Genomic DNA, 25,013 nt, shown 5'->3' on the forward strand with positions numbered 1-25,013 from the left:
GGGCAAGTTTCGTCAGCAAGACTGATTAAACAGGAATCAGGTATGGATGTCCTGGAACAAAAAGAATCTCTCTCTGAAGATCAACAAGAACCCTCCTGAGTGGTAACCATTTGCCTGTTAAGCACCAAAGCCTGGTGAACTTTGTTAATGCTAACTTCTGTGCACAGTACAAGAATTGTTTGCAACCAGTGAGATTGGACTGTGATCCAAATAACTTTTATAATCTTAAATACACATTACACACACCTGCATTAAAGTTTAATTCTGTTTTCTTGTTCAAATATAATTAAAAACTACTTTTTTTTAAAGAACCCCTTTGTGTTGTGGTGCATATCTATTGCTGTTGGTTTTTGGGGTCTTCTGGACTCCATAACAATATTCTCTAGGATCCCGAGGGAGGCCAGTGGACAAATAGTGGAGGCTCTGACAGAAATATTTAAAATGTCAATGGGCACGGGGGAGATGCCGGAGGGATTGGTGGGTACATCATGTTTCTCTGCTGTTTAAAAAAGGCTCCAGAAGTAAATCAGTGAGTCTGATGTTGGTGGTGGGTAAATTAATGAAGAGTGTTCTTTCTTAGAGATAGTATTGTGATAGATTGTTATATTTTATATTGTATATAGATATGTTTTAAATGTTATAAATTGTGGGGGGGGGGATTTAAGTGTGGGTCACAAACAAATACAAACACTTCAAAACAGATCTCATTTAAAATGCCAGAACTCTGCTGAAGTTAGACAGTCCAGGCTCCGAATGCCTTTGCAAAAAATTTGAAGAGTGCCTATAGATACTTCACAACCAGGTGTTAATTGGACATGCTGTGGAGTAATGGATTATTGTTTTGGAAACCAAGAGATGACTGAACTCAGAAGATTAGGTCTGGTGTTGCAGTCTGTCTGATCCAGTTTGTTATTCTAAGTGGGTCATGACGTGTTACAAGAAGAGAGAGAAAAACCGGCTTTTCTCTGAGAGAGAGAGAGAGAGAGAGAGAGAGAGAGAGAGAGAGAGAGAGAGAGAGAGAGAGAGAGAGAGAGAGAGAGAGAAAGAGAGAGAGATGGTGGGAGAGGGGAGAGAATTCAGTTCTACAGTTCAGCAGCAGCAGCTGGGACTGGAACAGGACAAGCTGGCAAACTTGTGGAAAAACCCCATTTTAGTCCAGCCTGGTCAAAGCTCTTGTGGTCCATACATGACGATATGGCTGGCTGTATAATGTTTCACTTGAAATAAGGGAAACAGAAAAGGAACTCTGCGGTGACCTGAAAGAAAGAGGTTATCATCTGGAAAACCCTGGTGGGGAAAGTTTCTTCAGCAATAAACTGATGTGGCTGATCGATAGGAATCAGTTTGTGTTCAACGAGCAACAAATTTCCCTCTGAAAACCAACAAGAACCTTCGTGAGAGGTAACTATTTACCTTTCAAGCACCAAAGCCTAGTGAACTTCATAAATGTTAAATTCTGTGCACAGTATGAGAATTGCCTACAACCAGTGAACTTGAAGGAGTGAGAAGTGGGATTGAACTTATACACATTACATACACGTGCGCTTAGAATTAGAAGGGGGATAAGTTAATAGTAATAAGTTAAAGTTTTATTCTGTTTTTATGTTTAAAGAAAATTAAAAGTAACTTTTGTTTAAGTAATTTGTCTTGGTGAATTTCTATTGCTGTTTGGTTTTGGAAAAAACAGAGATTGATTAGAAGTCGTCAGCATGGTTTTGTATATGGTAGATTATGTTTAACAAATCTTATAGAGTTTTTTCAAGGAGGTTACTAAGAAGGTTGATGGGGGAGGCTGTGGATGTTGTCTATATGGATGTTAGTAAGGCCTTTGACAAGGTTCCACATAAGAGTTTAGTTAGGAAGGTTCAAGCAGTAGGTATTAATCTTGAAATAGGGAAATGGATTTAACAATGGTTGGATGGGAGATGCCAGAGAGTAGTGGTGGAAAATTGTTTGTTAAATTGGAAGCCGGTGACTAGTGGAGTGCCATAGGGATGGGTACTGGGTCCATTGTTGTTTGCCATATATTAATGATCTAGATGATGGGGTCGTAAATTGGATTAGTAAGTATGCAGATGATAAGAAGATTGATGGTGTTGTGGACAGTGAAGAAGGTTATCAAGGTTTGCAGGGTGATATAGGCCAGTTAGAAGAGTGGGCTGAAATATGGCAGATTGAGTTTAATACTGAGGAATGTGAGATGCTACATTTTGGTGGGACTGATCAACAAAAATCATGGACATTAAATGGTAGACACTTGAGGAGTGTGGTAGAACAAAGAGATTTAGGAATTCTGGTACATAATTCCCTGAACGTGGAGTCACATGTAGTTAGGGTGGTGAAGAAAGCATTTGGCATGTTAGTCTTCATAAATCAGAGTATTGAGTGCAGGAGTTGGGATGCCATGTTGAAGTTGTATAAGGCAGGGATGAGGCCAAATGTGGAATATTGTGTGCAGTTTTGGTCGCTGAATTATGGGAAGGATATCAACAGAATAGAGAGAGTGCAGAATACTACATCAAACCTCATCAGCAGATTGGTCATGGTTACACCTTTGGAGATTGAAGGTTCACTGTCCAAGAAACAGCCTAAAGAAATTAATAATGTCAGAATGAGAGGAAGTGATTTCCAAGTAGAATGGGGTTGGAGAAGATAAAAGGAAATTCTGTGATCCTCTCTCAAACTTTGAGGTATTGTTGACATTTTTACCCATCACCCAAAGGAAATCTGAAGTACTTCTTGCTGTAACACTCCAGTTCTGCAAGACGCCACTTAGAACATAGAACATAAAACACTACAGCACAGCCCTTCAGCCCCCTGCCAACCTATATATTCCTTAAAAAAAAAGTACTAAACCATCCCTACCCTGTAGCCCTCTATTTTTCTTCCATCCATGTGCTTGTCTCAGAGACTCTTAAATGCCCCTAATGTTTCAGCCTCCACCACCATCCCTAGCAAGGTATTCCAAGCACCCACAACACTCGGCATGGAAAACATACCCCTGATGTCTCTCCTAAACCTCCCTCCCTTCAATTTGTACATTTGTCCTCTGGTATTTGGTATTCCTGCCCTGGGTAACAGGTGCCTATCTATGGCTCTCATAATCTTGTAGATCTCTATCAAGCCTCCTCTTGTCCTTCTACGCTCCAAAGAGAAAAGGTCCCAGCATTAACCTTGCCTCATAAGACTTGTTTTTCAATCCAGGTGACAAAACATCCTGGTAAATCTCCTCTGCCCACTCTCCAAAGCTTCCACATCCTGCCTGTAATGAGGTGACCAGAGCTGAACACAATACCCTAAGTATGGTCTCACCAGAGATTTGTAGAGATGCAACATGACCTCTTGACTCTTGAACTCAATCCCTTTATTAATGAATCCCAGCATCCCATAGGCCTTCTTAACTCTCCGATCAACTTATTACCCTTAAACAACTGCTGATTCAGAGTTGGACAAGACATTTTCAAGCATGCTGAACTGAACAACCATCACTCACTTGCAGTGATAATGGAGTGATGGAACCATATTCCTTGGTTTAGAATTTGATGACAAAGTACAATTGTAAGCATTGCACTCCAGAAAAATGCCCATTTTGCAGTAAAACTCAAATAACCTGTCAACCAGTTACTGAGAAATCCCAATGTCTTAACATGGGGCTCACTGGGTAATGTTTTCCACGTCTCTGTTGCCAGTGCTCTCTTTAAGCTTGCCAGGTTCAGCTTTCTGCTCCCTTAAAGCTAACTGTGCTCACTGCTGTTCAGTGTATTTAAAACATGAATTACAGGGATATTTATCGGAGTGATATCCAACATCCAGAAATTCGATAAACATCAAACCAAGGATGCCACAGATCAGAGATTTATTCTAGAAAATTGTTTCTGATAATCTGGGAAAGCCACGTGTCATTCAAACCAAACATTAGGACATTTCAGAGCGGCAACAAGTGCGGAACAAGAGTCTTTATCTGCTGGATAATATTTAGGAGCCACTCATGTTTTCTAACCTGCTGAAATTGTAAACATATCATACCGACGTGGCAGTGATTTAACTGTGGTTTGTAAAACAGAACTCATTCTTCAAGTGTTTATGGCCTATGGATTGCTTCAAATCAGTAGCAGTTAACTCAAATCTGAAGTATCAGATATTTAGGATGACAAGGCAGTTTTTTTACACATTTGAGTATTTGAAATGGCTGCATAAATCAAGAGAATGAATCAATGTCACTTCAAGGTTGAGATGCCTCAATAACTCTGGCCACACTCAGTTATCTTTCTATCTGACAGACACAAACTATTACACCCATGGAGAATTTTAATTTGTGCCACTGCAAAGGTCTAATTATGTGGAAAAGGACCTTCCCTGCAGGCCAAATATAGCCAAGACTGAAAAACATTGGGTTTGCATCATACAGTGTGTTGCTGTGCAAATGGAAACCAACAATTCACATATGGTGTACCGGTTGAAGAATGAATGGTGTTCGCTTCAGAAGTGGTGGAATAAAGGAGTCCTCCAGCTCCCCAACCCTCTCCCTCTCCAATTAGAAGGCTCCCCCATTTCCCCACATCAGTTCTCAGCTCTTTTCCCTTCTACACTCCCACCTATAACCTCCACGTGCCGCTCCCCCTGCTCCTTCCACCCTCCTCTCCTCACTCCCCCACTCCCCCCTCCCCCCCTGAGTTTTTATTCAGGCGCCTGACTGTTTGGTTTTGTTTTTGCTTATCCCTTGGCGAAGGGCTCAGGTCTGACATGTTGGTGACCTGTCTCTTCCAATGGATGCTTCATAAACCTGCTGAGTTCTTCCAGCACTTTTGTGTATTCCACAACAATCCCGGAAGAATGAGAAGGGATTGCATAGAAACATTTCAAACGCTGGAAAGATTGGACAGAGAGTAGATGTGATTAAGATATTTCCCTTGGTGGGTGAATCCAGGACAAGAGGGCACAGTCTTAGAATGAGAGGGTACCCATTTAAAACAGAGATGAGAAATTTCTTCAGCCAGAAGGTCATGGATTTGTGCAATTCATTGCCACATACAGCCGTGAAGGCTGGAAAAGGGGGAGATTGAGGGAGTCAGGGTCTCAAGGGATATGGGGAAAAGGCTGGAAATTGGAACTAGATATGAGAACAGTTTAGCTCAGGGTGGCAGACTCGATGGGCTGAATGACCTACTATTGCTCCTTTATCTTGTGACCTTGTGCAGACTTCCCAGTTTAACAAGACCTATCCTGCATTTCCCTGAAAAGGTCTGGGCAAACCTTTATAAATCCATGATAAAGGAAGCGGTGCTTCAATTTATTGGCTCCTCTGCAAGTTTTCAGTGTTCCTTCAGACATGGCACTGAAAGTTTTGTTTTGCATGTGCTATTTCTGAGCCTGTGTAGGTGTCTGTGCAGATGGTTCTTGTACAAAGAAGGCTGCTTTCCCTTGATCATTCTTTCTTTAAAGGTAACCTTACAAACAGGCTGAGTTTGTAAAGAAATAAACGTTATCGGCACCCAGATTAATAATGTACAATGAACTGTGAAGTTACAGCCATAAATGGCACTAATTCACTCACCATTTTACACTCTGTGACTGCCCCACCAAATAAGCTCCAGAAATAAAGAAAGAGGTTTTCCCAAACTATTCTTGCTGTAAAAAATATGGAAAATTATGTAATTTGTGAGCCAAAGCTAATTGAAAATTAATTCACAGAACCACTGCTTAACCCATTCCTCATGTCCTGATTAGAAAATTTCCATGTCTGGATTGTCATCCCCCTATGTACATTTTAAATTGCCAATATTAAAAATAGTTCATATGTTTGTTCAGGAAATTTAAGTTTCCATATTTTCTCAAACTTATGAAATATGTATCAAAGATCAAACACAGGATTTATAAAGGTAATTATTATTTGTCTTTTACTTGATTTGTCTGTGATTGATTTGCTCATGTTGTTGACAAGTGCACTCTTCAAACTAAGTGCCAGCAAAGCTACAATGCAGACATCATTAAATATCATTCAGCAGATATTGAAACTAAGTGATAAGTATTATCATTTTAAATTTAGACATACAGCACGGTAACAGGCCATTTTGGCCCAGGAGTCCGTGCCACCCAATTTACACCCAATTAATCTACCCCCTCACCAGTTTGTTTCGAACGGTGGGAGGAAACCGCAGCCCCTGGGGAAACTCCACGCAGACACAGGGAGAACTTACAAACCCCTTACGGACAGCGCGGGATTTCATCAAAATGCAAACCATTTACAGGTAAGGTGTAATTCTGACAGTAATTTATTTGCTGAAACTATTAACATAACATAACATAACAATTACAGCATGGAAACAGGCCATTAGGCCCTTCTAGTCCACACCGAACCAAACACCCCTTTCTAGTCCCACCTCCCTACACAATGCCCATAACCCTCCATCTTCTTCTCATCCATATACCTGTCCAACCTTTTCTTAAATAATACAATTGACTCCACCGCCACTATTTCTCCTGGAAGATCATTCCACACGGCTACCACTCTCTGAGTAAAGAAGTTCCCCCTCATGTTACCTCTAAACCTCTGCCCCTTAATTCTTAACTCATGTCCTCTTGTTTTAATCTTTCCTCCTCTTAACGGAAATAGTCTATCCACATCCACTCTGTCTATCCCTTTCATAATCTTAAATACTTCTATCAAATCCCCTCTCAACCTTCTACGCTCCAAAGAATAAAGACCTAATCTGTCCAATCTCTCCCTATACTCTAGATGCTTAAACCCAGGTAACATTCTGGTAAACCTTCTCTGCACTCTCTCCACTCTGTTTATATCCTTCCTATAATTAGGCGACCAGAACTGCACACAGAACTCCAAATTAGGCCGCACCAACGTCTTATACAATCTCAACATCACCTCCCAACTCCTATAATCCATGCAATGATTGATAAAGGCCAGCATACTAAAAGCCTTCTTCACCACCCTATTCACGTGAGTTTCTACCTTCAGGGAACGATGTACCGTTACTCCTAAATCTTTCTGCTCTTTTGTATTCCTCAATGCTCTCCCATTTACCACGTATGTCCTATTCTGATTCTTCTTACCAAAATGAAGCACCTCACACTTATCAGCATTAAATTCCATCTGCCATTTTTCAGCCCACTTTTCTAAGCAGCCCAAATCCCTCTGCAATCCTTGAAAACCTTCTTCATTATCCACTATTCCACCTATCTTAGTATCGTCTGCATATTTACTAATCCAATTACCTTTTCTGAAAATCCAGGTAAACCACATCTACTGGTTCTCCCCTATCCACTCTACTAGTTACCTCCTCAAAAAATTCAATAAGATTAGTCAGACACGATTTTCCCTTCATAAAACCATACTGGCTCTGACCAATGAATTCACCACTTTCCAGATGTGCCACAATCACATCTTTAATAACTGACTCTAACATTTTCCCCACTACCGATGTCAAGCTAACCGGTCTATAATTCCCTGATTTCTCTTTCCCTCCCTTTTTAAAAAGTGGAGTTACATTAGCCACCCTCCAGTCCTCAGGAACTACTCCAGAATCTAAAGAGTTCTGAAAAATTATCAACAATGCATCTACTATTTCAAGGGCTACTTCCTTTAGCACTCTGGGTTGCAGATCATCTGGCCCTGGGGACTTGTCTGCCTTTAATCCCTTTCAGTTTTATCCAACATAACCTCATAACTTACACTTATTTTCCCCAGTCCTTCCATCACATTAGCCCCATGGTACCCTATTTTTTCCTGAAGATTATTCATATTTTCCCTAGTGAAGACCGAACTAAAGTAGTTATTTAATTGGTCTGCCATGTCCTTGTTCCCCATAACCAATTCACCTGTTTCTGACTGCAAGGGACCCACCTTTGTCTTTACTAGTCTCTTTCTCTTTACATATCTATAAAAACTTTTGCAGTCATTTTTTATGTTCCCTGCCAATTTTCTCTCATAATTTCTTTTGCCTTTCCTGATTAATCCCCTTGTCTTCCTCTGTAGAACTCTGAATTTCTCCCAATCCTCTGGTATTCTGTCTTTCCTGGCTAGTCTATAGACTTCTTCTTTACACTTGATACTCTCCCTGATTTCCCTTGTTATCCAAGGATGTACTACCCTCCTTGAGGTATTCTTTTTCCAAACCGGGATGAACAAATGCTATATTTCATTCAGTTGATCCTTAAATGCTTGCCATTGCCTTTCTACAGTTAATCCTTTAAGTAACATTTGCCAATCTAACTTAATCAATTTGCATCTCATACCCTCAAAGTCACCCTTCTTTAAGTTCAGAACCTGAGTTACAGAATTAACCCTGTCACTTTCCATCCTAATGTAAAATTCCACCATATTGTGGTCACTCTTGCCCAAAGGGGTTCGCACAACAAGATTGTTAACTAACCCTTCCTCATTACTCAGAACCCAGTCTAGAATGGCCTGTTCCCTTGTTGGTTCTTCAACATACTGGGTTAGAAAATGATCCCGTATACCTTCTAAGAAATCGTCCTCATCAGTACCCTTACCAATTTGATTCATCCAGTCTATATGGAGATTAAAGTCACCCATTATAACTGCCTTGCCTTTGTTACACACATTTCCAATTTCCTGTATAATGCCATCCCCAACCTCTCTACTACTGTTAGGTGGTCTATATACAACTCCCACTAACGTCTTCTGCCCCCTTGCATTTTGCAGCTCTACCCATATTGATTCCACATCATTCAAGCTAACATCCTTCCTTTCTATTGCTTTTAACTCCTCTCTAACCAACAATGCTATCCCACCTCCTTTTCCTTTCTGTCTGTCCCTCCTGAATATTGAAAATCCATGAATGTTAAGCTCCCAACTTGGTCCCATTGAAGCCATGTCTCTGTGATCCCAACTATATCATAGTCATTTACAGCTATCTGAACAATTAATTTTAACCTTGCATTTCATGTTGTCCTTGTGCAATTGAAAGCTCCCTGGACTCCCTAAAGTAAACAAAAAGTGATCAAGAAAACTTGGTTGTACATAGCATTCAGCAGAAGTCCGAAAATCCAGACTGCTCAAAATTTGGGCCAGTCTCTATTTTTGAGGTTCTTGGGCAGTACCTTTCAAATTCAAATTTAAGGAGGAATAAAACTGCATGGCTGGTGGATGGGACACTCGCAGCTTCTCCTGCATCTGCTGCATGGCTGGTGGATGGGACACACAGCTTCTCCTGCACCTGCTGCACAGCTGGTGGATGGGACACTTGCAGCTTCTGTGGCACGGTTGGTGGATGGGACACTTGCAGCTTCTCCTGCATCTGCTGCATGGCTGGTGGATGGGACACGCAGCTTCTCCTGCACCTGCTGCACAGCTGGTGGATGGGACACTTGCAGCTTCTGTTGCACGGTTGGTGGATGGGACACTTGCAGCTTCTCCTGCATCTGCTGCACGGCTGGTGGATGGGACACTTGCAGCTTCTCCTGCACCTGCTGCACAGCTGGTGGATGGGACACTTGCAGCTTCTGTTGCATGGTTGGTGGATGGGACACTTGCAGCTTCTACTGCATCTGCTGCATGGCTGGTGGATGGGACACTTGCAGCTTCTCCTGCATCTGCTGCACGGCTAGTGGATGGGACATTTGCAGCTTCTGCTGCATCTGCTGCATGGCTGGTGGATGGGACACTTGCAGCTTCTCCTGCATCTGCTGCATGGCTGGTGGATGGGATACTTGCAGCTTCTCCTGCATCTGCTGCACGGCTAGTGGATGGGACATTTGCAGCTTCTGCTGCATCTGCTGCATGGCTGGTGGATGGGACACTTGCAGCTTCTCCTGCTTCTGCTACATGGCTGGTGGATGGGGCCCTTGCAGCTTCTCCTATAACTGCTGCACGGCTGGTGGATTGGACACTTGCAGCTTCTCCTGCATCTGCTGCACGGCTGGTGGATGGGAAACTTGCAGCTTCTCCTGCATCTGCTGCACGGCTGGTGGATGGGACACTTGCAGCTTCTCCTGCATCTGCTGCACGGCTGGTGGATGGGACACTTGCAGCTTCTGTTGCACGGTTGGTGGATGGGACACTTGCAGCTTCTGTTGCACGGTTGGTGGATAGGACACTTGCAGCTTCTGTTGCATGGTTGGTGGATGGGACACTTGCAGCTTCTTCTGCATCTGCTGCATGGCTGGTGGATGGGACACTTGCAGCTTCTGTTGCATGGTTGGTGGATGGGACACTTGCAGCTTCTATTGCACGGTTGGTGGATGGGACACTTGCAGCTTCTGTTGCATGGTTGGTGGATGGGACACTTGCAGCTTCTACTGCATCTGCTGCATGGCTGGTGGATGGGGCACTTGCAGCTTCTCCGGCATCTGCTGCACGGCTGGTGGATGGGACACTTGCAGCTTCTACTGCATCTGCTGCATGGTTGGTGGATGGGACACTTGCAGCTTCTCCTGCATCTGCTGCATGGCTGGTGGATGGGACACTTGCAGCTTCTGTTGCATGGTTGGTGGATGGGACACTTGCAGCTTCTGTTGCACAGTTGGTGGATGGGACACTTGCAGCTTCTGTTGCATGGTTGGTGGATGGGACACTTGCAGCTTCTACTGCATCTGCTGCACGGCTGGTGGATGGGACACTTGCAGCTTCCACTGCATCTGCTGCATGGCTGGTGGATGGGACACTTGCAGCTTCTCCTGCATCTGCTGCACAGCTGGTGGATGGGACACTTGCAGCTTCTGTTGCACGGCTGGTGATGGGACACTTGCAGCTTCTGTTGCACGGTTGGTGGATGGGAAACTTGCAGCTTCTCCTGCATCTGCTGCACAGCTGGTGGATGGGACACTTGCAGCTTCTGTTGCATGGTTGGTGGATGGGACACTTGCAGCTTCTCCTGCATCTGCTGCACTGCTGGTGGATGGGACACTTGCAGCTTCTGTTGCACAGCTGGTGGATGGGACACTTGCAGCTTCTGTTGCACGGTTGGTGGATGGGACACTTGCAGCTTCTCCTGCATCTGCTGCACAGCTGGTGGATGGGATACTTGCAGCTTCTGTTGCACGGCTGGTGGATGGGACACTTGCAGCTTCTGTTGCACGGTTGGTGGATGGGACACTTGCAGCTTCTCCTGCATCTGCTGCACAGCTGGTGGATGGGACACTCGCAGCTTCTCCTGCATCTGCTGCATGGCTGTTGGATGGGACATTTGCAGCTTCTGCTGCATCTGCTGCATGGCTGGTGGATGGGACACTTGCAGCTACTCCTGCTTCTGCTGCATGGCTGGTGGATGGGGCCCTTGCAGCTTCTCCTATATCTGCTGCACGGCTGGTGGATGGGACACTTGCAACTTCTCCTGCTTCTGCTGCATGGCTGGTGGATGGGGCCCTTGCAGCTTCTCCTATATCTGCTGCACGGCTGGTGGATGGGACACTTGCAACTTCTCCTGCTTCTGCTGCATGGCTAGTGGATGGGGCCCTTGCAGATTCTCCTATATCTGCTGCACGGCTGGTGGATGGGACATTTGCAGCTTCTGCTGCATCAGATGCACAGTTGGTGGATAGGACACTTGCAGTTTCTACTGCATCTGCTGCATGGCTGGTGGATGGGACATTTGCAGCTTCTCCAGCATCTGCTGCACAGCTGGTGGATGAGAGACTTGCAGCTTCTCCTGCACCTGCTGCATGGTTGGTGGATGAGAGACTTGCAGCTTCACCTGCATCTGCTGCACGGCTGGTGGATGGGACACTAGCATAGTGGGGAAAATGGCCTTGACATCTTGGTCTTTAAAACCACAGCACTGTGAGGTTGAAAACTAATGCTTCTACAACCAAAACAGAAAAAGCTAGCAGAACCTTGTCAGTCAAGCAGCCTTTGTGTAGAGTGACAACTCAACACTCAGGACCTTCTCTCCGAACAGGAAGAGTGGAGGTTTACCACCTTCAAAGCTGAAAAGAATGAAGTGTAACGTGAAGGACTGGGTGGACATTGGTTAAGAAAGATCAGATGACAAAGAATGACTACTGAGTTCTTTAAAGAAAAGAGGTGGGAGAGGAGCACAGACTTGATCAGTGGAAACAATGAGAGAGCACTTTACCTGAGGTTGGAGACAATCCACTCCTGGCTCTTACAGGTGGACCTTCCGCTTTGAGGTTGGTGTCAGGAGAGGATTTAAAACTGTGAATGCACCTTTCAGCGTTACCTAGTCCACATGAAAGAGCCTATTCATATCCAGTAATGCCTCCAGATCTGATAGAGGTAGGGCGACTGGTGCCACAGTGCCACCCGTCATAAATATCCAGCATAGCAATCCTTACCCATAGTCCCGCATGCAGGTGGATCTGCTCTGTTTCTCCCACAATATTTTCAGCTGCATGGGGGATTATGGGTAGCGAAGTCCGCTATTGCTATGTTGCATTTTGAGCCGCAGAGAGGCTGTGATAGCCCGCATCTGCCTCCCCCTGACATTCCTCGCTGGCCCCCTCTGCCCTGACGTCCCCCGCCGGTCATTTTGAGCAGCCAGTCAGGATGTGATAGCCCGCATCTGCCTCCCCCTGACATTCCTCGCTGGCCACCCCTGCCCTGACGTTGGTGGATGGGACACTTGCAGCTTCTCCTGCTGGTCACCCCTACCCCAATATTCCTCGCCGGCTGCCCCTGCCCCAATGTCCCCCGCTGGTTGCCCCTACCCCGACATCCCCCGCCAGCTGTCCCTGCCCCAACTGCCTCCCCTGCCCTTTCCTCTGGCCTAATGGCCCCCGCTGACCTCCCCTCCACAGTGGGATGGGGACTGTCAGGTAGGGGGTGGGGGTGCTCTCAGGCAGCGGGGCAGGGGCGCTAACAGGTAGGGGGTGGGGGGGCTGTCAGGTAGCAGGGTGGAGGGGACTGTCAGGTAGCAGGGTGGAGGGGACTGTCAAGTAGTAGGGTAAGGGGGGACTGTCAGGTAGCCGTGAGTTGGGTCATGGGTTGATGAGTGCATCAGCCCACCCCCAGGCACTTTCAGGTGTGTCGACAAAGCTTCGGGACCTTGGAGACGCTACTGCCGCATTCAGGTGAGTATGTCTTTAGCTGCAAGGAAGGAGATTATGCGGTTTTACAAGGGAGTGTTCAGGCCACCTGAAAGGACTTTCCTTCTCAAACCACCCCACCCCCTTGGCTTTGAGGAAGGCTCATTGACTTAAAATGCTGGCTGCTCTCTCATTCGATGGATGCCACTTGACTGGCTAAGTTCTTGAGCCATTTCAGCCTCTGGCACCTGCATTTTTGGGGGTGGTTGGTGCCGGTATGATGGCAATTCCACACTGAACCAGCAATGCCTGGCCTGCAACTTTGACTAGCAGAGAAAGGGCAGACGTGGATGATCACGTGAGGAACCAGTCCTGGTTCTGTTCACGCTTTTGGCTTTTTAAATGGCAGAGGGCTGAAGAGAAAAGAGCAGGATCTTAAAGCTTTTAATATGATGGGTAGAAATGATCTGCTATTGTAAACTCAAGTAGGTTTCATTAAGAGCTCTTGTAATAACAATTAATTTTAACTGCTAGTAATTTATGGCATGAACATGAGACAAGCAATTAAAAAGATGCAATCTGATGTTTAATTTGTAACTACCCATTAAATAAGTAACCAAACAGAGGACTGAGTATAACCAGCCCCATCTAAAAATAATGTGAAAACTATCGATTTCTTTTTGGCATTTTACGGACAAAGTTCATCCTTCCTCAAAAATTGAAACGTAGTAATTCAGCAATAATTCCAAACCACGTTCCAACATCATAGCAATACTACGAAGACCAAAACTGAATTTGTGGTTGAAATTCCTCAGATTTTAATATTTCATAAAATGCAATAAAAATTATTGAATTCAACCGCAGTCAGGAGATAAGATATAACAATTTGTTATATATTTATTGAAAATTGTATATTTACTGAAAATCAACAGAATAACCATTTGGGAATGGAATCCCTCATTAAGTGATTACAGAGTGGAAAGAATTGACAAGTAAGCACAGACGTTTCAATGATATGAAGCGAATTACATATACAATTTGATTTAAAAGCATATTTTCGATTAAAGTAAGGTTAGTGGGATTTCAGTGTGAACAGGAGATGTGCATATATTGTATAAATAAGCAGGCTAGAGTACATTCTAGGTAACAGCTCAATTGACATTGAATGATGTTGGAAGGCTTGTGAGGACAGGATCCAATGGCAGATTAGCTACCAGAGGGATGTTCACTCGGCCTGCGGCATCACAGGCACCAGACTTCATTCCATCGAGGACATCCACATGAGGTGGTTTTAAAAAAAGCAGCCTCTCTACTCAAAGACCCCCACCGCCCAGGCCATGCCCTCTTCACTCTTCTACCGTCGGAGTAAAAAGTACAGGAGCCTAAAGACAAGTGCTCAGTGGCACAACGACAGCTTCTTTCCCGCTGCCATCAGATTCCTGAATGTTCAATGAACCAAAGACTTTGCTTTAATTTTCATGCACTATTATTTCAATTTTTTTCATAGTAATGTTGTAAGATGGTAATAATATCAATGTTTGCTCTGTGATGCTGCCACAAAACACCGAGTACAGCCATCGCTTGTGGATTTTGTGCAGTTTCACCCAGCAGCCGTGGGCGAAGGAGGCAGTGAGCGAAAGTTGCCAGTTGTGTGCAGGGCTACAGATTGACAGACACAATGGTATTATTGTTGTGGAATGCACCACAAATGTGCTTCTCAAAATATTAAACACCAGTGCAGTCAAAGACGGTCCAGTGACCGCGCTGCCGTGAGCTCAGGTGCAGTTCGGGGGTCTCTCCCAATCTGGCAGGTTTAACAAATAAATATCAAAGAAATCCTGCTGGAGCCCCCCGGGGAAAACTCCCGCCAACACGGGGAGAACATACAAACTCCTTACAGACAGCACAGGTCCCGATCACTGGCATTTTAGTCTGCCTGGGGTTAATGGACCATCTTTTAATAAGACGGCAAGGGGTCAAATCTATGCTTCTACAACTAGTGGCGGATTACCATTAGGCTGAGTAAGGAACCTCATAGGCTAAGTAAGGAACCACATTGTTTTTGTTGGCAGTTTAATCAGGCCATAATGCGTCAGGCCCCCTCAACTTTCAGACAGCTAGGCTTCAGCCTACTCAGCCTAATGATTAATCCACCACTGACAGGATCACACAGAGTTCCTGCTATCCCACACTAAATACTTTTCATTGTGCATTTCATCCAACAAAATTAAAAACTGCAAAAAAGATTAATATAATCTGCTGGAGTAGCTGAACCATCCAGGCATCAATGGGAGCAAAAGAATGGTCGGTTTCAGCCAGGAACATCGACCTTTCTTTTTCACTGACGCTGCTCGACCTGTGACTTTCTCCACCAGGTTGTGTTGAGCTTCAGATTCCTCCCCTCCCCAACCTCCTGTGAGTTCTCTGCACGAAAGGGATTTGTCAGAAGAAATGAGGGGAACAAATGTGAGATGAGCAACAAATGGAAATTGCAGAGATATGTCACAGGTGAACCCACATATTCTGCTGTTGGCACTAAAGAGTCTTTAACATTATTTTTAGACATAGAGCCAGTAACAGGCCATTTCAGCCCACGAGTCTGTGCCGCCCAATTTACACCCCATTAACCTACACCCTCTGGTACGTTTTGAACAGTGGGAGGAAATAAGAGCCCCCCGCGCGGGGAAAACCCACACAGAAACGGAGAGAACATACAAACTCCTTACAGGCAGCATGAGATGAAATTCTAGTCCCGATCGCTGGTGATATAAAGGCGATGTGTTAAACACGATGCCAACCATGCCACCCACACAATTTGCCAAACCTAGGATTGAACCAGGGACCTTTGAATCTTCAGCCTAATGCTCTCCCAACTGAACTATTTCGGTGCCACCAAAATTATTTGGTATAAAATGTGAAGACCAAGTAAATTATATATTAATAAATCATGGAAATACTAGTTACAGTCAAAGAAATTTTCAGCACAGAAAAAAGGCCTTTCAGCCCAATGAATGTGCTGACCAAGTTGCCATCTTAAGCTAGTGCCAATTTTCAACTCATAGCCCTCTAAACTTTTGGGCATCTGCCAGCATTTGTCCAATCCTTGATGAGGGACTCAAGCCCAAAACCTTGGTGATGGATCTTCATCCTTGCTGCTCAAAGGACACTGTTTGACCTGTTGAGTTTCTCCAGCTTTGCGTTCACCCATGGTGTCTGCAGCCTTTCCTGTTTTACCTCTTGCTCTCTCAGCTTTGCTTGTCCATGTTCCTCTTTAAATTATGCTTACCTCTCTTCTTTTTCTTTTCTTTGGCTTTGCTTCGCGGACGAAGATTTATGGAGGGGGTAAATGTCCACGTCAGCTGCAGGCTCGTTTGTGGCTGACAAGTCCAATGCGGGACAAGCAGACACGGTTGCAGCGGTTGCAGGGGAAAATTGGTTGGTTGGGGTTGGGTGTTGGGTTTTTCCTCCTTTGAAGACTGCAGAGCCCACCTCACTTACCTCTACAACTACCTCTAACAGCTTGTTCCACATGAGAACCACACTCTGCGTGAAAACTATGACCCTCCTTGTTTGCAAAATAAGAACAGAAGAAATAGGATCGGGAGTCAACCACTCGTCCCTTCGAGCCCATTCAATGGCTGATCTGATGACAGAGTCATCTCCACCTCCCTGCCTATTCCCCATATCCCTTTATCCCTCTACGATGTAAAAATCTATCCACAAAATCAGGAAGGTAGACCATGAGAAAAGATGAGCACAACATATAAAATTGGGGAGAAAAGGTTTGTTATAATTATATAAAGTGCAAAAGGGTGGCTGATGTGAAGGTTGGTGCCGCGGAAGATTAGAAGATTAGAAGGAGGAATCGATATTGGGTCTTGAGGAAATGGCTGAGGCTTTGAATGGCTATTTTTTGGTGGTCTTCATGGGCACATCTACCATGCCAAGGATGGTATTTGATTATGGATTTGATGAGAAGCGAAGACCTGGACGCAATAGCTATCACTAAAGAGGTAGCGCTGAGCAAATTTGAGGGTCATAAGTAAAACATGAAAATCTGTTGACACCATGGTTGCAGTAAAAACACAGCAAGTCAAACAGTGTCAATTAATATCTAATCCATGTTTTGGGCTTGGGCCCCTCCTCAAGGTTTGGAAAAATGTTGGCAGGCGTCCAAATAAAAAGGGGTAAGGGGGAGGTGTGCTCGCAAAGGCAGGAGGTGATAGATGGAGGGTGGAGGAGGGACGGCTGGGTGAATAGAGAGGGAAGGAGATGGAGAGCTGAGGGAAAGGAGACAGGGGGAAAGTAGAGCAGGTTAGCAAAAACAGTGTTAATGCCATTGGCTGGAGAGTACCCAGATGGAAAATTATATGTCATTCCTCCACTTCACAGATGGTCTTGATGGGATAGTACAGGAGGCCATGGAATGGGGCACGATCTGAGGTGGTTGGCCACTGGGAGGTCCCTGCCACTGATGCGGACAGAACAAATGTGCTCAGCGAAGTAATCTCTTAGTCTGTGTCCGGTCTTTCCGATGTAGAGAAGACACGATGGGAGCATCAGATGCAGTAAATCAGTCCTGTGGATGTACAAGAGTTGCTTCACTTGGACTGAGGTGAGGGAGGAAGTGTTGGTACAAGTTTTGTACCTCCTGCGGCCACAGGGTCGGGATGGGTGGGTGATTGGTAAGGAGGAATGAGTGCATGAGGGAGTCACAGAGGTAGCAGTCCCTATGGAAGGCAGAGATAAAAGGAGGAGAAGATGTACTTGCTAGTGGGATCCTGTTGTAAATGCCATAAATTCCAGATGATAATGAGTTGGATGTGGAGGCAGGTGGGGTGGTTGGTGAGGACAAGGGGAATCCTGTGTTTGTTGGATCAGGGGGCAGATGAATGGGAAATGGAAGAGATGCAGCTAAGTTGATGGCGATGGAGGGAAGCCAGATTTGTGGAAAAAGGCAGACTTTTCCGTTGATCTGGACTGGAAGACCTCATCTTGGGAACAGAGATGGAGAAATTGTGAGAAGGGAATAGAATCCTTGCAGGGGACTGGGTGTGTAGTCAAAGTAGTTGTTGAAATTGGTGGGCTTGTAAAATATGTCAGTGGAAAGCTTGAATCCCGAGATGGAGACAGAAAAATCCAGAAAAGGGACAGTGTTGTCGGAGATGGACCAGGTGAGTTTGAGATCAGGATTGAAGTTGCCCACAAAATTCATGAATCGCCAAAGAGTGATTTGCAGATACAGCAGGCTATCAAGAAGGCAAGTGGACTGTGGACATTCATTGCTGGAGGGATTGAATTTAGGAGCTGGGAGGTCAAGCTGCAACTGTACAAGGTACTGGTGAGGCCACATCTGAAATATTGCATTCAGTTCTGGTCTTCTTACTTGAGGAATGATATATTGGCTTTGGTCGTGGTGGAGGGGAGGTTCACCAGGTTGATTGCAGAGATGAAGGTGTTGGCGTGTGAGAGATTGAGTCATCTGGGGCTGTACTCACTGGAATTTAGAAAAAAATGAGAAGGGATCATAGAGAAACAAACAAAATTATGAAAATCATAGATAAAATATAGGTAGGTAATTTATTCCCATTGGTGGGGGAGACCAGAGATCTAGGGGATGTAGCTTCAAGATCCAGGGAAGTAGATTTAGGACAGGGTTGAGGAGGAACTGCTTTGCACAGAGGATGATGAATCAGTGGAATTTGCTGCCCATTGAAGTAGTGGAGACAACCTCAGTAAATAAATTTAAGACAAAGTAGGATAGATTTTTACATAGTAGGGGAATGAAGGGTTATGGGGAAAAGGCAGGTATGTGGAGATGAGCCAATCATCTGATCAGCCATGATCTCATTGAATGGTGCAGCAGGCTTGATGGGCCAGGCGGCATCTCCTGTTCCTATATCCTATGTCTTGTACAGCAGGAACAGGATGTCCCTGGTCTGGCAGTCAATACCCTGACCAATGAAGGCAAGCGTGCCAAATGCAGTTGTTACTATCCTGTCTACCCGTGTTGCCATTAGCACTGCATACCTGTACCCCAAGGTCCCATTTTGCCATCCAACATGCTCCAGCCCTCAACAATTTTAAGTTTGTCACAAAATACAGAATTCAGTAAAATTAGTTTTTATATGAGCAGACTAACAGGTGATCTCTAATAGAAATTTCAACTTCTGAAATCTGGTTAAAGTCAGAACTTTGCAAGACCAAAAAGCTAAAAGAACATTGAAAAGTCAACCAGAGATGGACGAGGTGTGAACTGAAATGATCCTTGAAACTGAGGCGCTGTCGAATATTAACTCTGATTATGCGTGTATAATGTCCGACATTGTTAACTCCTACTTGGACTGTTCAACATGAACAGTGATCAGTACACTGTGATCTCGCTGCTGTTACCAGATTATGATGTTAGATATCTGCTAGGGCAAAATCCTGCCTTACCAATTGTGGTGCTACCACTATGTATACATGTGGTGATACGACCACCAGCCTACTGCAGGGGGCGATCTCTGTACCTGCAGGAAGATCACCTAAGGGGCTGACTCCACCTGGCTGGCTTTCGATCAGCCAACCCGAATAGACCATCTAAGGGGCTGACTCCACCTGGCCTGCTGTCAATCAGCCGACCTGAATATAGACCTGAACCGGCCCCTCCTGAGCCAGTCACACAAGGAGCCACCAAGGCTCGAACTGGTGTTTAGACTTTTACTGGAATAAAGCCTGTTGAACAGTCTTTTAAGACAGCACACCACAATACATATCTATGCATGTGCTGTAATGGGCTGGCCCGCCCCCTGAACCTCGGACTCCTCCCTCCCAGATATCCCCATAAAGGCTGATACACCCAAACCCCTCCCTCAGTACTTGCCTTTGGACCGGTCCAGCGACATGCGAGCTGTGCTGACACTTTAAGGTGATTAAAGCCTATTAATCATGATTCTCTGTCTGATTGTGGTTGATTGGAAGTGCACAAATCACAATTAAAAGACCCTGAGCCATTCTCATTTCTCTTCCCCTTCGCGTTCGATCCTCTTCTACCCACAGGCTTCCCCCCAACCCAAGATTCCGTCTGGTCCACTTTGTCCTTCACCCACCCCCACCCCCCCAACAGCTGATTCCAGTCCTGGCATCCTCTGTCTCCATTTATATATTCCACTGACACCAGCCAATCAACTGAGCACCTCCTCATTTGTCCATCATCTACCCCTCCTTAGTTCACCAGTCCCTTCCTGGCTCCTGTACAACCCTTCCCAACCCTGTCCTCATTATAATGACTACTCAGCAAACCCCCCAACCCCCCACCTTCACTCCCAATCTTGATGAAGCCTGAAACATCGACCATTCTTTTTCTCCCACTGACGCTGCTCGGCCTGCCAAATTTCTTCAGCTCCAGCAGATTGTTTTTTCTTGGGTCCAGATTCCCATATCTGCAGTCTCCTGTATGACTGCAGCAACAATTAACCCCTTGGTTGTGATGCTCCTCACTGCAATACTGATTCATTGCAGCCTTTTGGGATTATGTACCAACCATTGGAATGGAATAACATATTCCTGGGCTTGTGGGTCTCGCAAGCAGATACTCATGGCAGTGACTCACAGAATTGTAAAGATGCTACAGCATAAATGGAATGAGCTTCCAGAGGAAGTGGTGGAGGCAGTGTTTACAAGACATTTCGATGGGAAATGGATAGCAAACAGTGAGAAGCTGAAGGGACCCTGTGGGACAGGCAACACCCACGAGTAGACGGACATACATTGCTGAGGGTGGTGGTGAGGGCTGGGGCAATGGGGACATTCAAAAGACTCAGATAAGAAAAATAGAGACTTATGGGTGTGAGGAGGAGAAAAACTAGATTGCTTGGAGAGGGTTTTCAGAAATCGGCACGACATTGTGGGCTGAAGGGCCTGAAATGTGTTTTGATGTTCTATATCTAAATTACACAACTACATGGTGCATGTGTGTGTGTGTGTGTGTGTGTGTGTGTGTGTACATGTGTGTGTGTGTGTGCACATGTGTGTGTATGTGTGAGTGAGTGAGGGAGAGAGACACACACACAGAGATACAAAGAAAGACAGAGAGAGAGAGAGAGAGAGAGAGAGAGAGAGAAAGAGAGAGAGAGAGAGAAAGACAATGTCCTACCATTTTTGCCTTCCAACTTGCAACACTTCACACTTATCCAAGTTAAATTTCATGTGCCATCCCTTGGCCCACCTTCCCAGTTCATTCAGACCCAAGTGATCCCACATTTTCATCTTCACTGTCCACCCTGCCGCTAACCACTTGATGCAGGATTTCACACATCGAGAATATGCCCTTCTCAAAATATCTGTGCACACACAATATTAGTGATACGGTCATCAAAATAAGACTGTACACTCATCGAAACAACCCCAACATGCTTTCTACTTATCTATTAATTTCCACAATATGCGGGTCACATTATAGTGGCAGATTTTTTTTTTTTTAAAAGTGTCACTTTGCAATTGCAAATATTACATAAACAATGGAAGTGGAATTCATTGTTATTTAAGGTTAATTTTTGTGTTTGGAAAAATGTGTAGTGGCATCACATTCCACGAGCATTTGTATTATTTAACTTAGAATTCTCAAGTTAAAGCTGCAGTCAAAACTGAGTAAAATCAAATTGACAACTTGGGTCATTTAGTTCTTTGAGTTAACTGTGTCATCCATCCCACTCTGCGACATCTTGCCTTGCTCAAAACAAAACAGTTAATTTAACACATGCAAAGCTGAAAAATATTGAATCAAATTATTACGTGCTGATTCCTTTGGCATTCAGGGCAAATACCCATTTAAAATAATGCCTGGAGTATGTACTTCAAAAACAGATTATTCCCAAACAGTTGCAAGGAAGGAAAAAGACAATTCTCATCTGTTTGAATTAATTCTATCCGACCTTTAAGGGTCCTGGGTTGATATTCTGCAAGAATACGACTGTTGGTTATGTCAGGCGACAAAAAAATTGCTTGAAAAGCACCACCTGATGGATTGAAATTACCTTTCAAAGAGCCGGTGGTTACAGGTGTATTTGGTGACAACACCAAGTCATCTAAATTTCTTTCAATTTTTCCATCAACTGTATTTCAATGACCTCACTGCATATTCACTCAACATTAGTCCGATGATTATAATTCAACGGAAAAGAGCAGGTTGTGGAGGGAGTTTGCAGTTCTTCACCAAGAAGGACTGCAGATATTCCAAGAGGTCCCCTCTGGGATTACCATTCTGAGGTTAACCTTCAACTTATTTCACAGCTCAATGGCAAGTCGGTAGTGTTTGTCAGGGCATGGTCCTGGGCATTGCATCTAATGATAGACTTTAGGGAAGGTGTTGTCCAAGAATAATTCATGACCAGAGTGGACCAAGACTTGAGTTAGAACCATACAACAATTACAGCACAGAAACCTTGGTCCCTCTAGTCTGTGCCAAAAAAATTTTTTCCTAGTCCCTCTGACCAGCCATAGCCCTCCCATTCATGCACCTGCCAAAATTTTTCTTAAATGTTAAAACTGAGCCAGCATTCATCACTTCAGCTGTAAGCTCGTTCCACACTCCCACCACTCTCTGTGTGAATACGTTCCCCCTCATGTTCCCCCTAAATGTTTATGCCTTTTACTCTTAACCAATCTCCTCTGGTCTGTATCTCACCTACCCTTAGTGGAAAAAGCCTATCTATATTTGCTCTGTCGATCCCCCTCATAATTTTAAATATCTCAATCAAATCTTCCCTCATTCTTCTATGCTCCAGGGAATAAATTCCTATCCTGCTTGACCTTTTCCTGTAACTCAGTTCCTGAAGTCCAGGCAACATCCCAGTAAATCTTCTTTTCACTCTTTCCATCTGATTGAGATCTTTCCTGTAGTTAGGTGACTAAACCTGCACACAATACTCCAAGTTTGGCCTCACCAATGTCTTATACAACTTTAACATAACTTCCTAACTTCTGTACTCGATATTTTGATTTATGAAGGTCAATATGTCAAAGCTTTCTTTACAACCCTATCCACCTGTGACATCACTTTCAATTATGTGTCTAATTTCCCAGATCCCTCTGTTCTACCGCGTTCCTCAGTGCCCGACCATTTACCATATATGTTCTTTCTTGGTTTGTCCTTCCAAAATTCACACCTCACACTTGTCTGCATTAAATTCCACCTGCCATTTTTCATCCCATTTTTCCAGCTGGTCCAGATCCCTCTGCAAGCTTTGAAAATGTTCTTCACTGTCCACACCTCCAATCTTTTTTTTTCATTTTTTTATTTTTCACACATTAACAGTGCCATTTTCTCCCCCCCCCCTCCCTCCTCCCATCCCACCCTCCCTACCTCCCCCCTCCCGTCCATTTAAAGTACAAAATCTAGGATACATTAAACCAGTCAAACAATGTTCATTCAATAAAAATTGAATAAAAATACACAAGAAATTCCACTGAGTCCATTCTTTTCATTTCCTTTTCCTTCCGTTAACTTAGGTAGTGATTGTCCCCGGTAGGTTTTCGCTATTGTGTTTCATGTAAGGCTCCCATATTTGTTTGAATATTTCAATATTATTTCTTAAACTATATGTTATTTTTTCTAATGGAATACATTTATTCATTTCTATATACCATTGTTGTATTTTCAAATTATCTTCCAATTTCCAGGTTGACATAATACATTTTTTTGCTACGGCTAGAGCTATCTTAACAAATCTTTTTTGTGCATCCTCCAAATCAATTCCAAATTCTTTGTTTTTTAGGAGGAAGATCTCTGGATTCTTTGGTATATTGTTTTCTGTTATTTTATTTAATATCCGATTTAGATCTTCCCAAAATTTTTCTACTTTCTCACATGTCCAGATTGCATGAAATGTTGTTCCCATTTCTTTTTTACATCGAAAACATCTATCAGATACTGTTGGGTCCCATTTATTTAACTTTTGAGGTGTAATGTATAGCCTGTGTATCCAGTTATATTGTATCATATGTAACCTCGTATTTATTGTATTTCTCATTGTTCCAGAGCATAACTTCTCCCATGTTTCCTTTTTTATCTTTATATTTAAATCTTGTTCCCATTTTTGTTTAGTTTTACCATTTGTTTCCTCATTCTCCTTTTCTTGCAGTTTAATATACATATTTGTTATAAATCTTTTGATTATCATTGTATCTGTAATCACATATTCAAAGTTACTTCCCTCTGGCAAACTCAAACTGCTTCCTAATTTATCCTTCAAGTAGGATCTCAATTGGTAATATGCCAGCGCTGTATCTTGAGTTATATTGTATTTATCTTTCATTTGTTCAAAGGATAATAATCTATTTCCTGAAAAACAATTTTCTATTTTTTTAATCCCTTTTTTCTCCCATTCTCTAAAGGAAAGGTTATCTATTGTAAAAGGGAGTAACTTGTTTTGCGTCAATATTAGTTTTGGTAATTGATAATTTGTTTTATTTCTTTCTACATGAATCTTCTTCCAAATATTGAGTAGATGATGTAATACTGGAGAACTTCTATGTTGTACCAATTTTTCATCCCATTTATATAATATGTGTTCAGGTATCTTTTCCCCTATTTTATCTAATTCTAATCTGGTCCAATCTGGCTTTTCCCTTGTTTGATAAAAATCTGATAGGTATCTTAATTGTGCGGCTCTATAATAATTTTTAAAGTTTGGCAGTTGTAAGCCTCCTTATTTATACCATTGTGTTAATTTATCTAGTGCTATCCTCGGTTTCCCCCCTTTCCATAAAAATTTCCTTATTATTTTCTTTAACTCCTTGAAGAATTTCTCTGTCAGTTGTATTGGCAATGCCTGAAATAGGTATAATATCCTTGGAAAAATGTTCATTTTAATACAGTTTATCCTTCCTATTAGTGTTAGTGGTAAATCTTTCCAATGCTCTAAATCGTCCTGTAATTTTTTCATTAGTGGATAATAATTGAGTTTATATAGTTGGCCGAGATTTTTATTTATTTGTACACTTAGGTATCTTATTGCTTGCATTTGCCATCTAAATGGTGATTCCTTCTTAAATTTTGAGAAATCCGCATT

The 25,013-nt window shown here is 43.6% G+C and overlaps 1 protein-coding gene across 11 annotated transcripts in view; it reads right to left on the reverse strand.

Moving 5' to 3' along the window:
• The window catches only part of ctnnd2b (catenin (cadherin-associated protein), delta 2b), a 1,542,927-nt gene that overhangs the window by 1,349,375 nt on the left and 168,539 nt on the right, over positions 1-25,013 (reverse strand). The window lies entirely within an intron of this gene.

Source organism: Narcine bancroftii, chromosome 1 (assembly GCF_036971445.1).
Source record: "Narcine bancroftii isolate sNarBan1 chromosome 1, sNarBan1.hap1, whole genome shotgun sequence".
Taxonomy (NCBI): domain Eukaryota; kingdom Metazoa; phylum Chordata; class Chondrichthyes; order Torpediniformes; family Narcinidae; genus Narcine; species Narcine bancroftii.